The 11,784-nt window shown below is 41.4% G+C and overlaps 1 long non-coding RNA gene across 1 annotated transcript; it reads left to right on the plus strand.

The window, feature by feature from the left end:
• Positions 1–7,726: 7,726 nt before the first annotated feature.
• On the plus strand, positions 7,727–10,406 carry LOC117505761. Its single transcript, XR_004559250.1, has 3 exons — positions 7,727–7,782; positions 7,878–7,952; positions 10,149–10,406. It is a non-coding gene; the product is annotated as an uncharacterized LOC117505761 (long non-coding RNA).
• Positions 10,407–11,784: the final 1,378 nt, after the last annotated feature.

Genomic DNA, 11,784 nt, shown 5'->3' on the forward strand with positions numbered 1-11,784 from the left:
TACCGCTCGACCACCTGGCTGGGGTAGTGAATTTTGAGTCAGGAGCCTGTCTGGGGTAGATTTTCGAAGCGTATAAAGCAACCCTGAGTTTTTATATGTTACCCTCGATCGAGCCCCACACCCCGAAAATGACTTTGTGCACATATGACTGGGGCGTTAAGTCTACCGCGGTCACTGCTTATTTGAGAGGGGATGTTTTAGCGGATTCTCAGACAATCCGTGCTGAGAACAAAAAACATTTTCAGATTACATGGACCGGTTACGCCAGCTCTCTGTATAAAGTGACCTTCGATAGATATCCTGCTGGGATACCCACTACGGCCAGGATGACCTTGGAACGCACCCACGGTAATCAGCGGGCTGTCGTAGAAGCCCCGGATACAGACGTGGGAAAAAATCTTTTCGGCATATGGGGACAGAATCAGCTGGCTTTTTAGGCACTGGCTGGAATATAAAGACATTATCGGAGTCAGAAGAAACCTGACCCCTTTCTTTTGTTAAGGGGAATCTGGCCACTCCCACCCCGCCCGACTATATATATTCATCAGCGGGGCAGGATGTGCTACCATTCGACAACCGACATCATGATTCAAGCTTTCACATCAGCTCACATTCCTCCAGCTTCACCCCCGCCAGAGGAGGACGTCGATCGTGAGGGTCATTACACTGGCTGCAAGGAAGAAGGCTGCTCGCAGGACCTCTTCACCTCACCGCCGTGTTACCGCGAGCTTTCCTCGGCTCAAGCATCGGTGATGTGGGGCAAAGAAACCCAGGGGTTGTACCCTTGGTCACCATCTGTAATTTTAGACGACGGACCAGGATTACCCCCCAGTGTTTACGTCGGGGGTCAACCTACGGCTTCGGCAGAGGTCTGGGGTGAAACATCCCTCCCACCCCACCTGATAGAAGAAGCGCTGTGTGGCGAGACGTGCTTCACACCAGTCATCGGTGACCAGCCGGACGGACTTCTCTCCAACGAATTTTTGAAAACAACGAAACTGGCCGTCATCTGTCTGCTGGCTGGAGTGATTGCGAATTGTAGAAAGGAACTCTGTTAGGGCTGGATGACGAATGCCTGGAAGAGGTATCTTTTACCCAATCAACTTTCATCGTGTGATTAAAAAGCCTCTGGATGGAGCGGTTTAATCCTGCACTGCTCAAATTGCTGGCGAGCCATTACATATTTCCCTCACCGGCAAGAGTCCAGGGTGTGGCTGAAAACATCTTGAACGAGCTGAAACACTGTGATAATTTTGGTGGCGTGTTGAAGCAGATATCCAGCTGTTTGGAGCATGAAAATCCCACTCACATTCGTGAACTGGAGGATGTCTGGCACGGCCTGATCTGATCGTCACCTGCAGAGCTTCTTGTTTTAATATATCTATATATATCTGTGTCAACGTTCAATTTATCATGGGAAATTATCTGATTAATCTGTGTCCAGGTGTAAGGGATCGTTATGTCATTCGTGAACTGTCGCATCTTTTAAATCAGGCTGTCACACGCAGGCTGAACAATATTACAATGTCTTCTGTATTGGAAAGGCTGCTGGACTCTGTTAAAAATCAGGCCGGTCCAGAGTTTTGGGAGGAAAACGTGCTAAGAACCGTTTCGTAAATAGCGGATAACTCTGCCTACATTGTCTTACGCAGGATTTACGTTATGGTTACTGACAATTTTCCTCGATTTAATCCCTACCACCTCTTTACACTGTACGCATTTATCGTGGACGTTCTTTGTCACAGTGTAAGACAACAACTCCTGGAGAGATCTGAAGTCCTGACCGTCCTACAGAAACTTAATACAGCAATTTGTCTGAATAATGGCGGGAATGTTGTACACCGAACCCTGCAGATGATTAAATAGTAACTTCTTTTTCTGTTTTTTTTTCTTTCTTTTTTTTAAATGAATGCTAAAAAATGTGTTAAACAAAAATGTTCTGTTTTTAAGTTGCCTGTGTAAAACAATAATTTCTCTGTTTTTTGAGTTGCGTGTGTTTATAATAAAATGATATATATAAACCAGGATTGCCTGTTTATTCATCATTCACATACTTGATCCCTTACATGATGGCTGAAGAAAGATTGATGAGAAATATGTATTATAACCCTTCAAATCCCAGAAGCTTTGGCCGCGTGGAACGCTTACAGAAGGCTATCAAAGCCTAATCAGGGGTTAAACCCTCCAGGAAAGATGTGGAGCGTTTCTTGGGAAGATGCTTACACTTTACATAAACCCGCAAGGATGAATTTGATCAGAAATAGGGTGTTTGTTACAGCCCTTATGAAACAATTCCAGGCTGATCTGTGCGATATGCAGGCTTTATCAGCTCATAACGACGACTGTAAATATCTCTTAAAGTAGACCTACATTGAAATAAATGCAGTCAGATCTTTGGACCAAAAAATGACTTATATTTACACATAAGATCCTTCTGAATGTAGTAAAGTAAATCTGCAAGCCCAGATCTGTCAATCAACGGAGAAATCTTAGTTTAAAAATGACAAATTTACAGCTAAAATTTTGCCCTCCACAAAACTGTCAGCACATCCGGGACGCTGCCGAGATGTCAGAGAGAAGACTCTATCCCAGCATGCATTGCACGCGCCAACTGTAATTTGTGGATTTCCATCAGTTTGCATCTCTTACAAAAGCACCTTTTTATTGTCTTAAAGAGGGTTTTCATGTGACGTATCGATCACGTCATTTTGTGTCCCGTGGCCATTCTGGATTACAACGCGGTGGCCGCTGTGATTATACTTAGTGCATTTGGCGAACAATTGCAGAAGTTTCAATGTCGGCGTGAAGAAGCCTCACTGCACCGTGGCGCTGTGAGAGATCCGCCGCTAACAGAAATCCACTGCTCCCAGAATTTTATTTTATTTTATTCTGCAATAAAATTATATAACAATACATAAAAATACCGCAGAGGATAACACAAGAACACTTCCAATACGGATGCTTATTTACATTGTGGTCCTCGAGCACCGAGCTGCTCATCTGCAAGCTGCCCTTCCAGCGCCTGGTGAGAGAAATCGCTCAGGACTTCAAGACCGACCTCCGCTGTCTTGCAGTACGTTTGGTGAGTATACATTTCTTTTATTGCTTGAAAATGATTTTTGGGGACTTTTCCATACCCCCATTTGATTGAGTGGTGTTACATTGAAAATGTACTGTCTTTAGCCTCCAGTGTTACCGTCGCGGGGTACAGATGCAGGACCTGCAAAGAATTCAAGTCATTAAAAAGATATAAACCTCTCTCAGCGGCCACGGAGCTCTGCGGCTCCGATTACCGAGACCGTGCGGTGCTGCGGATTTTGCCGCAAGAAGTCTGTCCTTGCGGGCAACAGATGTTACTGGCCGCTCCGCAACAAAACAGAGAAGAACGTCGCCCACTGTCGGTATCACCGCTGATCTGAGCATGCAGAGCTGTATCTCGCATTCATTGCAGCTTACTTTTGGATGTTGAAATCCGGATGTGTATAACAGTAACATTACTAACAGATAAAATCAATTTCAATGCGGGATCGGACTGAAGGCTTTTTTTTTTTTTTTTTTTTTTGATCAGACTGAAGGCGCAAGCGTGTCGTCTTCTCCCCGACGTCATGGAAATGACCCGGATGTACAAACTGTTTTCACGGAGGGCTAATTTTTAGCTGCAAATTTGTCATTTTTAAATGAGGATTTCTCCGCTGAATTACAAATTTGGGCTTTCAGATTTATTTTACTGCATTCATAAGGGTCTTATAAATACATACCAGCTATTTCTTTCTGAGATCTGACCACATTTATTTTAATGCAGGTCTACTTTAACAGTCATAGACATATTTTCAAAAAAACATATGCCAGGCTTCTCAAAACAAAAACTGGTCGTGAGGTCGCAAACGCTTTCGCCACCGTTTTACAAGAAAGCGGAGTCCCACAGAAGTTGCAGACTGATGCTGGGAAAGAATTTTTCAACAAGGTTTTTTCAGCCCTCATGAACAGCATAAAACATTTTTCAACTGCCAGCGATCTGAAGGCCTCAGTCATTGAACACTTTAATCGGAAACTAAAAACCAAGATGTGGAGGTTTTTCACTGCAAACAATACACATCGTTACATCGACGTGCTGCAGGATCTGCTTAAAACCTTTAATGCATCTTATCATAAAAGCATTAAGATGAGTCCGAATGAGGTTAATGCTCAAAATGTCGATCAAGTGTTTAAAAATTTGTATGGGACTTTTCCCCTACGCACAAGTCCTATGAAGTTTAAATATAAGGTTGGTGATATAGTCAGGATCTCCAAGCTCAGGGGAGTTTTGATTAAAAAAAAAATATCAGAGTTTTACAGATGAAATGTTCAGTGTCAGAATGTATTCCACGTTTCCCAGCTGTGTATAAATTAATGGACTACGACGGCAAGAACCAGAATTGTAGAAGGTTAAAATATCAAGACAAAACGCAGCCAAAAATATCGCGTCCGATGTAGTGAGCCGTGTGGTTGAAACGGTTTCCCGTCCTCAGGAAGCCGGCGTGCAGGAAGGATCCGGGATCATGGTACTCTGGCGACACCCCAGGAAACGCCCTCCCGGGAAACGCATAGGCAGGGGTAAAAAACAGAGTCTCACACAAACGTGAGACAGTCCGACGGAACGCCAAGAACAGAAGACCGTCTCGTGATATTTTTTCTTAAGGATGAGCCTGTTACGATATAATTCACCCGAGTGCGCCATGAGCGAACTAGACCTGTTTACAGTCCCAGCGACACAACTCTCGATAGAGGACAGTCAATATGTGGAAATAACTCTGATATCGGTGCTGACTGACACCGGACCAATCGAATTTTTTATCCCCGGAGACGAAGAAAGATACCTGGATTTAAGTAACATGCTGATTTGTCTCTGGGTCAAAATTACAAATGCTGACGGGAGTAATCGAGCTGCTGACGCCAGCGTGGGGCTAATAAATTACTCCCTGAACACAATTTTTTCACAGGTCGATGTCACTCTGGGTGACAGGTTAATTTCGCAGTCCAGTGCCACACATCCTTACAGGGCTATGATTGAAACATTACTGACCTTCTCAGCTGAATCACTCAAATCTCAATTCACAGCAGGCCGTTTTTTCAAAGACACAGCAGGCGTGATGGATTCAACCGTGACGGCTGATGATGGGCCCAACGCAGGTCTGGTGAGCAGAGCGCACCTCACCGCTGGGTCGAGAGAAATCCAGCTGCTTGGTCACTTAGATGCGTGTCCATGGACCCCAGAGGGTTAACGGTCTATAACATCTTAATTGATGCTTGTTAAGGTATGAGCCTCCACTTACTATCCAGCAGATGTCTCTTTCCTGAACACTGGACCATGGTGTGTGCTTGTTACTGCACTGAACACTCTGCCCAGCAAACAAGACAGTTACTGCATGATGTCCAATATGTTTGCAAATTCTAGGTGAAATATTCATTACAACATAAATAAATTTCTACTGTAATTTCTTCATTTGTCACTCTGTCTGTCAGTGTTGTATAAAGCAATGATTCTCAACCCTAGGGTGCCGTGATCGATCGTCAGGGGTGCCGTGGGTATTTTTCATATTCGCGATTACCGTGAATTATTTATTTTTATCCACAAAGCATAAAACGACAGAATCTGATGTCAAACGTGCTGCAGCCTCGCTCTCATCTTAAGGCGGGATAATAACAAGGAGGCTGACGGCCGATTAAAACAGTGCCGTCTTCTTCAAAAGCCGTCTAAAATGCGGAGCTGTAGGTGTGTGTGTGTGTGTCTGTGCCTGTGTGCGCGCGCGCGGAGTTAACAGGCTGCAGACTGTGAGGGAGGGGGTGGGTCAGGGAGGGGAGGGGGTGGGTGAGGGAGATTCCTGAATGCAGGCGCGACACGTTCAGTGCGCAGCGAGCGCGGAGCAGAGAGGATTTTAACCCAAGTGAACGTTAAAACGGAAACGTGAAGCTGCCTTTACTTCTCTCTGAACTTTATACTACAATAGTAGAATATAAAGAAGGGGAAAAAAAGAAAAAAAATTAGACAATATATTCGTCAATCGCAATTATTTGACAATCGTCTCCAGAAATTCCTAATCGTGACAGCCCTACTTGAGATAAGAGCGCAAAATGCTTGAGGATTTTCGAAATGTGTTTTCTGTATCGATTTTCTATTAATAATAATAATGATATTTAGGTTTTGCGCAAAAGCAGAGGTAATAGCATTATAATATTATTTTGGTTGGTGGTGTGCCGCAGGATTTTGTAAATATAAAAAGGGTGCCGCGACTCAAAAAGGTTGAAAATCACTGGTATAAAGTACCGGAAAATCACACTTAAGTAAAAGTACAGATACCCATTAAAAAAATTACTTTGGTAGAAGTTCAAGTCACTGATTGAAATGCTACTCAAGTAAAAGTCTTAAAGTATCTAGTATTTGTTGTACTTAATTATGACAAGTAATGTACAACTAAATGTACTCAAATATTGAAAGTAAAAGTACAAGTAAATTTTTTTTTTTTATATTACAAAGTTTATCTAGGCTTGTAAATGACTGGTACTATTAGTCAAAATACTGAAAATTGTGCACATCACACAAAAACACTTCAGAAACAAAGTTTCAAAACCTAAACAAGAGTAGGCTACTCGCTAGGTGTTCACAGGAAACATTTATTTCTATATGTATTTATTTATTTTCATTGTTACATGGTTTTATCTTTTCTGTTGTTTATTTCATTAGGTTCTTTTTGTCTCTTTCTCTAAAATTGTATTGTGACATTATTAGTCTATTATTATTGACTAATATTGTCTATTATGTAGACTATTATTGTTCTTGCTATTAATATATGAATAAAAATAAATTTAAAATTACTAATTGACAAATTCCAATTTGACTCTGACGACAACGAACGCTGAGCCATTAATTATACAGAAAACAAATCAACACAAAGGTGCTGATGCGAAAAGCTTAATGCTAACTTTAACATTGAAAATGCCATAGAAATGCTAAGGCGTTAGCATCGGCCCCCGTTTAAGTTATAAAATACATCTATCAACTGTTTCAGAAGACCATAACAGGTCAGTTTAAGATAAAAATATTAAATGTTACTCACAGACATATGCTCTTCAGGGTTTTAGCGGGGGGAAATTCGGATAAAGCGAAATAAATCAATGAATCCACGATTCGTAGATCGAAGCACTGCTTCGATTGGTTCAAGGTTCAAAGCAAAGCTGCACTACAGAAAAGTTGATTACAAACCTGCTGCAGGTCTGTAATCAGTGTAGAGAAATTACCATTTTCCTGACAAGTGCACAACTGCAAAAAAGCCTACCGGACATGACTCATGACAAATCAGCCTGACTTCATTGCAGTCACTAGTAATCAGTGGTGTCTGTGGGTGAAAACATGACTTTTCATGTGTGTGTGTGTGTGTTTTTTTTTTTTGTTTGTTTGTTTTTTGTAACTAGTAAAGGCATGGTGCATAGAAAATGTATCGGAGTAGAAGTATGCAATTAAGGTCGGAAATGTAGTGAAGTACAAGTGAAAGTAAGCTGAATTAAAAAAAAAAACTCAAGTAAAGTACAAAGTCTCCCAAAACATACTTAAGTACAGTAGTGAAGTATTTTTACTTCGTTACTATACAACACTGGTCTGGTACACCAGTACCCATTGCTACCTAGTTGAATAAATGAATGAGAAAGGGCAGTCATAAGAGTTCAGAAGGATATACATCAATTGCAGGCTCCTGTATTTGAACAGTCTTTTGATATGGACTGCATCAAGATGGACTCTGGAATAAGGTTGTTATCTTAAAGGTGGTCTTCATTTGCCATTTCTAATTGATTGAAGTGATTAAAATAATTGTATTTTGTTTGTCTGCAACTGTCTTTTCTAGGTATAGTTTCTCCTCAGAGGGTTTGAATCAGAATGTGACTATCTTCTTGACGATGGAGGATAGCTGCTCCAGGCCGTGAGTTTGTCATACGTTGTGGTAAAAAAATGTTTTGTGTTTTGTGGGGTTTTTTCCTTCAGATTTTCGTACTAATATATTAGGGGTGGGCAGCACGGTGGCTTGGTGGTTAGCACTGTTGCCTCGCAGCGAGAAGGTCATGGGTTCAATTCCCGCCTTTGGCCTTTCTTTGTGGAGTTTGTGTGGGTTTTCTCTGGGTGCTCCAGCTTCCTCCCACATCCAAAGGCATGCAGGTTAGGTGGATTGGATACTTTAAAAATTGTCCGTAGGTGTGCATGTAAAGGCATGATAACATTACACTGTCTAATGACATAATCAAAAACAAGTAAGGACGAGCTTGGACTTGTTAATTTTGTCTGTTTTTTAAATTAGACTTGTTCTTTTGTCAGTATCCTTTTTAATTTGTCATATCTAGTCATTCACACACCATTTTTATTGAGTCATATTTTAGATGACTAAAAGTCTGTTAATTTTAGCCTTGTTCAGTTGTGAAAGTTTGACAGAAATTCCCAGAATCCAGGTTTTTACTTGCTTGATGAACGGTTCTGGGGGTGGTAAACCTACCACTGTCCCAGCTTTTTTGAAACGTGTTGCAGGCTTCCATTTGAAAATGAGCAAATATTTGCACAAAAAAAGTTTACCAGTTTGAACGTTAAATATCTTGTATTTGTGGTGTATTCAATTGAATATAGGTTGAAGAGGATTTGCAAATCTTTGTATTCTGTTTTTATTTACATTTCACACAACATCCCAACTTCATTGGAATTGGGGTTTTATTTTGTTCTGTTTTGCTTTAACAAATTTCCAGCCAATCTGAACATGCAAATAGAATAACTAGATCCAGCAAATGTTTCAAAAGACCTGCACCCCTACAGTGCTGTGGATTTATACGAAAACCAGATGTCTAATTGTATCTGATGGGAAGCCTTGCAAAACGGCACAAATCTTCAATCATGTACAAAAGTGTATTTTGTCAGGTAACATTTGTTTTGTGCCAAACACTATATTGACTTTTCAGTCAGTATAGTGTTTGGCATATTTTGGCATATTTAGTTATTGTGAATGACTAAATCTGACGACAACTAGACAAAAGACTAGGACTGAATTTAAAAGTGTTTTTTTGACACTACGAGTGTTGACAATTTAACACTACATGCAAGATAATACAGCTGCACCCACTCCTCTAATTCTCATGTCAGTTGATCACATTTTGTCCTTCTGAATTTTTTGACAAACTGATTATTAGGGGTGTCACAGATAGCAAACCCCACAGTTCTGATTGGATGGTTTTTTTTTTCAAAGATAAATACTACTTTACTTTCCATCTTAAACAAGAACTTTATGAGCAATGACAACAAGTAACATTTGCTTGTGGTCCTGAATGGGGGGGATAAGGTGTCCAATGTTTTACATAATATTGTAAAATAAAATACTAAGTTGTTGTATTAAATTTCAGTATGAGCTGGATTACTGAATAACAATAGTCTTTGTCAAAATAATGAAAAGTTTGGGGGGGAAAAAGGAACAAAGCTGATCTAAGTTTCTACCTTCATGTTGGGTTTTTTTTGGGGGGGGGGGGGGGGGTTTACAAGAAATGAAGATGTCTACATTGTCTGGTGAGAGGGTCCTAACAATTTTATTTATAACCTTTTCAGGATAAATTCAGTCGTCGTACCCTCTGATCTGAATTCATTCAGGTCAGTGGTCCTGACAAAATCAGGAATACTCATTATTTTCCAAGGCTGTGGAGTTTCTGCCAGCACGGCTGTGCATGCGCTTTGTTCAGTGGGCTCACGGCTGCACAGGGAAGAGATGATGGACACTTCATCCTCAGCTCCTTTTAATATTTGAGAGTTCTTTGTCAGAAGCATTGACCTCGACACAGACTGTGATTTTGCTGTGACTGCAGTGAAATTAATGCAGTTATCACTTTAAAACTAAGTCAACATGGTTAGAAATCTGACTTATGAAAACCTTACAATTAATCAAAGGTTTACATGCAGTTTGAACCATGGGGGGGGGGGTGAGTGTGTGTATCCATACAGATCATTGATCAGCTATGAACCGTTACACCACTATTGATTGTTTTCCCTTTGAAAACATTTCCTGAGAAATGCTGAGTGTATCTTCTGTTATCCATCTTTGATGAGGTGCTTGTGTTTTGAAAGTGTTTTTTTTTTTCTCTCTTTCCCTTAGTTTACCTGTGATGTTCCTCCCAAACTCAACCAGAGGGCAGGTCCAGCATAAAGTCACCATTCCAGCTTTCAGAGGGCTACAGCAGCAGTAGGACCTCAGCTGGTTATGACAAGCTTCCACGACAACAATACCAGGCCACAAAGAGTCCTGGAGCTGATAGGCAGTCATTGCTAGGCTCCTTTCCAAGTCCAAGACCTCGTCATAAGAACCTCTTGTCCTGCCAAAGTGCTGCCTCAAACCTTGGAAGTCCAGATGTTCTTGTTGATCAGGTTCTCCATGACGAGAAAGGGAAAGGTACTGTTTTCACTGGCTTTGACTCCGTCCTTATTAGAGGTGGGCCGATCCACATTTTTTCAGTTCCAATACAAAACTACAGATAAGGTACAGATTCCTGTACAAGAGCTCTTGCTGAACGGTTTGCAGTCATGGGATGTGAGCTTACTCTGTGGTGCCAGGGATTAGAAGAAGTCAGCAGGTTTTAGAGCCTTTGCTGGCCGTGTTCCTACATTATGGAGCAGTTTGCCTGTTGATATTAGAAAGTCCACTTCAGTTTAATCTTTTAAGGTGCATTTTAAAACTTCTTTTTCTCTTTACCATTAGTTCTACACAGCAAAATCACCAGTGTTAACACGGACAGTGTCTCACCTGCCCAAAGTGATGTTAATCAGTCAAATCACCTGCTGGAGTCAGTGGCTGTAAGGAAAACCTGCACCATCTCGGCCCTTTCTGGAATAGTTTGGACACCACTGATCTAAGACATTTCTGTTGCAATATTCACGCTGAGTCAAACTCTCATCTTATTTAATGTTGTGTGTTAATGGAGAACCGCCATGCAGTCCCCAAACATGATTTAATAAGCACCTGAACCGAGATTAGGTTAGTGCAGGGGTCACCAACCCTGTTCCTGGAGGGCACCTGTCCTGCATGTTTTCCACATCTACCTACTCAAGTCACACCTGATCTTTTAAAAGTGGTGTTTTCCAGCTCGTGATTGGCTGAGCACACCTGATATTATTAATTGCCTGGGAATGGAACAGGGAGAGTTAGAAAACATGCAGGGTAGGTGCCCTCCAGGAACAGGGTAGGTGACCCTTGGGTTAATGGGTTAGCTGGTGCTTTGCACTGGAAGAGAGGGGTGTGTTCAGGCTGTTTTCATCACACACTGAGCCCTCCCACACTCCACTCCATTAATGAGTTCATCGTGAATCAGTGTGGGCAGGGCTCTCAACATGGCGACGCGCAGACGAGGAGGTCATTTCGGCTGTTCAAGACTTTGTCACGCAGGCTTCTAAGAGCTAATGAAGGTTTTTGTTACACGTGCAAAGCAAAACATTCATTAGCTCTTAGCTTGTTTGTGTTGTAAATAAATAAACCGTGAACCTATTTTTCAAATGTTTCAATGTTCACCTCACATATGTTCATCTGTTCTGTGGCTGAACGAAGCAGTTTACTCAGGTTTTGTGCCTCATATAGTGACATTAATTTCCTGGTTAGATGTGCTCCTTAACACTGTGTGCCTTATAAATAAATAAAAAAAGCCACAATTATATGAATGTCTGTTCCTGCGCACCGTTACAGCACACAGGAACGATGATCATTTACACAGTTTTGTTATTGAATAGGACATTTTGCTGTT

This window comes from Thalassophryne amazonica, unplaced genomic scaffold, assembly GCF_902500255.1.
Source record: "Thalassophryne amazonica unplaced genomic scaffold, fThaAma1.1, whole genome shotgun sequence".
Lineage (NCBI taxonomy): Eukaryota > Metazoa > Chordata > Actinopteri > Batrachoidiformes > Batrachoididae > Thalassophryne > Thalassophryne amazonica.